Raw genomic sequence first — 4,558 nt, forward strand, 5'->3', positions numbered from 1 at the left:
CCTGACGGCTAAAGAACATTTGTTTGGAACATTTTGTAATTTGCATCTGGACAAACAGTTATTTCGGGTGGTCAAGATAAATGGGACACCCTGTACTTAAGCACCGCGGCAGGCGAAAAGTTCACAAACGTAGCTGTTTCGCAAATGCTTCCACCCTTGCGCCGAAAGCCAATGATCACGCCCGTTTGGACGTTAAATGTATCGCTCCGTTTCCGCAGTACGACAACGAGTACACTATTCTCCGCGTCCTCCTGACACGCATTAGACCTACACTGCTAGTGCTCAGTGGTTATTTCACGTTGATGTGCAACATAGGCGATGATCAGATTACTGTGGCTGAACTGTGAGTGTCTCAGTAAACATCCATCATCAGATATCGAAAGTAAATCTAAAAAGTATCGTACCTGAACACCTACTGGTTTCCCATTTGTCATTGCACCTATTGCACTCTTTGCTTGTTCTTCAATGATTTATGGTCATTTCTAAAACCACCTTCATAATTGTCATTTTAATCAGCACATAATTCAAACATTCGAATTCCGTATGTATCATAAACCCCTTTTAAACAGCCTTCCCATCTCTAAAAGACTCCTTCGGTATCTGTGTACGCTATATTTTCGTCTGACAATTACAACACTAGCACTTCTTAGTAGGTTTTGCACTCATTAGTCTGGGCAACGGCCTTGCCGCAGGGGATACACCGGTTCCCGTAAGATCACCGAAGTTAAGCGCTGTCGGGCGTGGTCGGCACTTGGATGGGTGACCATCGAGGCGCTATGCGTTGTTGCCATTTTTCGGGGTGCACTCAGCCTCGTGATGCCAATTGAGGAGCTACTCGACCGAGTAGTAGCGGCTTCGGTCAACGACCGGGAGAGCGGTGTGCTGACCCCACGCCCCTGCTATCCACATCCTCCACTGAAGATGATACGGCGGTCGGATGGTACCGAGGGGCCACTTGTGGCCTGTAGACGGAGTATATATATATACTTATTACTCTATTATACAGTAAATACTGCGTGACATCAGAAAGTTACACATTGTTATAGTGGCCAAGTAACTTTTATGAATGCTGCACTATACTTCAGAGAGACACAGATACATGGCACAATTTTTCAAGATAGTCGCCAACTCTCTGTAAACAACGGTCGCGACGTTGTACCAGTCCGCTCGAGTCCATTCGAGAAGAACTGTGTAAACGCCGTCATCGTGGCAAAGTGGAAAGTTACACATTGTTATAGTGGCCAAGTAACTTTTATGAATGCTGCACTATACTTCAGAGAGACACAGATACATGGCACAATTTTTCAAGATAGTCGCCAACTCTCTGTAAACAACGGTCGCGACGTTGTACCAGTCCGCTCGAGTCCATTCGAGAAGTACTGTGTAAACGCCGTCATCGTGGCAAAGTGGAAAGTTACACATTGTTATAGTGGCCAAGTAACTTTTATGAATGCTGCACTATACTTCAGAGAGACACAGATACATGGCACAATTTTTCAAGATAGTCGCCAACTCTCTGTAAACAACGGTCGCGACGTTGTACCAGTCCGCTCGAGTCCATTCGAGAAGTACTGTGTAAACGCCGTCATCGTGGCAAAATCTTCAATTTCTGTGAAGCAGTTCGTCGATTGTCTGTACATTATCCTCTGTGGCCGATGTCAGTCGACTTTCGCCCCGGTCAGCATCCATCACCCACTTCAGTGCAGCCTTGGTCAAATTTGAACCGTATACCGCCAGAATTTAACTGTGAGTCTGTGTGCAGGTTACATGTTTTGCTCACAAGAATCGTACTGCTTCGTTTACTTCAACTCTGGAGTAGGTTTCCAGGTAGTTTTCCAATTCACTCGCATGCTGTAATATACGTTTTATCCATGTCCCTGCAGTACTTTGCAGGAAACCCAGGACACTCTGACAGTGCGCCAGTCTTGTTGCGCAACGGTTTCAGCGTGGGACGACATGTGTAGCTTACTTTATGAAGTCCTTGCTTACATGCAGCGCCTTTGTTTATACCGTCACAACAATCGTTTTTTTCCGTTTCGTTATGTACTTTTTCATTTTATTTACTCCATTGCATATGACTGTTTACTGGAAAATATTGTTTAGCTGGGAGTAAATAAGATAAAGGAACGATATAAAGGGAAATCGGAAGAAACTCTATGAGCATGATCATCCATTCATAAGTGGAATGTATTTTCTTTATTGACAGTACTCTGATAAGCATACGCTGCACGACCAATTTTTTTTTTTTTTATAATAGCGTGTAGCAACGATTGGCACGCGGACGAGCAGAAGTCTTTAGTAAACGAACGTGGCTCCAGATGACCACGCTCATAATGCACAATTTCTGAAGGTTACAAGGAGAAAATTCTGAGGTCTGGACAGGCGGTCAATTAGGTACCATCTTTTACGTTACTTTCTGTAAAAATCATACATCATGGCAGTGCTGAGGTGGTTGTTCCCAAAGCACCACACACACTATTTCAAAAAGATTTATCCTGTTTAAAAAGACTGTGTTGTCTACATGGATGACAGTAGAAATTTAGGTAAATTTTGACTTACGCATAGTACTGCTCTTATAATAGTTTTGTACAGTGCAGTGGTCCCCCACCGGTAGCTGAATGGTCAGCGTGACGGATTGTCAATCCTCTGCGCCCGGGTTCGATTCCCGGCTGGGTCTGGGAATTTTCTACGCCCAGGGACAGGGTGTTGTGGGTGTTGTGTTGTCATCATCATCCTATCATCCTCATTGACTTCAGAACGCTGAAGTGGCGTCAAATTGAAAGACGGGAATCTGGCGAACGGTCTGCCCGACGGGGGGCCTAGCCATACGAATAAATAAAATAAAACTGTGCAGCAGTGGTCCGCCTTGTTGAAAATGAAATTTGGGCATGTTCTGGCAGTTGTGGAAAAATCTATATCACTTTCATGTCCACGTATATCGTTCCTGTAATCTGTTAATCTTTACTTGAGAAACGTCTCAGAACAGAGGAAATTGGGGATTCTCACTCTCGAGCTTGATTGTGACATGAGGCTGATGTGTTCTCAACATCCTTCTGTGGTGGAGGTTCAATTTTCCACTTATATGGAACATAACCGTATCAATGAACATCAAACGTTAAGAGAAAAATGATATGTAGTGTTTTGTGAATTCATCCTAGGTGGGGATATGGAATCCCCACCTAGGATGAATTCACAAAACACTACAAGTTGTTTATCACTATATAAAGAGCATACAGCAACTGAAACACAAACGTTGCTGCTATACACACTACACTGACACATGGCTAGCACGATGAGTAGACTTCTCTGAACTATGTGCTAAACTCTTGAACAGCCCCACGGGGGGCGACCTCAAAATATTCTCCCTGAATGACCATTGTTGTCTTGAAACTGCTGCTGCCGTCGTCGAATGCCTTGAACTGTAAGACGTTCAGTGCCACGTCGCACAGTTGTAACTGAATTGAAACTGTAGAACCGGAGAATGAAGAACAGATTTTGTTGATGTACGAGTACAGGCTGTAGATACATGGTTGACGACATACGGAAGTCTGGATGTGGCCGTGAGTCGTGCGCGGATAGCCTAACGGTAAGGCGGCCGCTCGCTATTAGCGAGAAATCCGGGTTCGAGTCGCGGCCCGGCACGAATGTTCACTGTCCTCAGTCCATTACACAGCTGATGGTGTCCATATCCCCAACAGCGAATGCATTTCGTGAATTTGATAATGGCTGTAGTCGCCGCAGTGCCCGTTCCTTCGGACATGCGTACAAGTCCCAAGGACCTTTGCATCATATTTCTGAACAACACAAGCACTGCAACTCAATTTGTGAAATTCTTCCTCTTGAATAAATCATCCAGTTTTTCTGAAAATATTTAATTTGTCTGTACATCTACATCACGTCTGCCGATTTCTATCCTGTTCGGGTAATTCCTTCGTAGTGCGTCGTTGTTTTTGTACTGTAGTGTATACGAGATAAGGTCTTGCGAAGCTAGATGAATCTTTTTGAAACGCAGTGTTTTGTTACTGGTATGTATACGCCCTACTTTGCAGAGTACACTTTTCCTGACACGCTCAGACTTCAGGTTCACGATGACGTGAGCATAATGTACTATCTGTCATTACGGAGTCTTTACGTTCTGGTAACAAATTTTCTTTGATTTTCCGGAGACATGTACTGAGAGGGTCAATACTATGACTCAAAAAAATTACAGGGTTCGTCGCAGATTAATTGGACTTTCCGAGAGAGTGAAGGATGCTGTGCAAACAGGGGGCTTTACATACTGCCTCTTGTCTTTTCTGTAAGATGTTCGTCTACCATTCAGACGTTTGTGTGAATTCAGCAAGATGCAAAGAGAGACAATTTTCACCCTATGTCAGAGTACGTCCCGAATATACACTACTGGTCATTAAAATTGCTACACCAAGAAGAAATGCAGATGATAAACGGCTATTCATTGGACAAATATATTATACTAGAACTGACACGTGATTACATTTACACGCAATTTGAGTGCATAGATCCTGATAAATCAGTACCCAGAACAACCACCTCTGGCCCT

At 43.9% G+C, this 4,558-nt stretch overlaps 1 pseudogene; it reads left to right on the top strand.

Moving 5' to 3' along the window:
* The first annotated feature begins 673 nt into the window (after positions 1 to 673).
* On the top strand, positions 674 to 790 carry LOC126163729 (5S ribosomal RNA; annotated as a pseudogene).
* The last annotated feature ends 3,768 nt before the right edge of the window (positions 791 to 4,558 follow it).

Source organism: Schistocerca cancellata, chromosome 2 (genome assembly GCF_023864275.1).
Source record: "Schistocerca cancellata isolate TAMUIC-IGC-003103 chromosome 2, iqSchCanc2.1, whole genome shotgun sequence".
In the NCBI taxonomy this organism is placed as follows: Eukaryota; Metazoa; Arthropoda; class Insecta; order Orthoptera; family Acrididae; genus Schistocerca; species Schistocerca cancellata.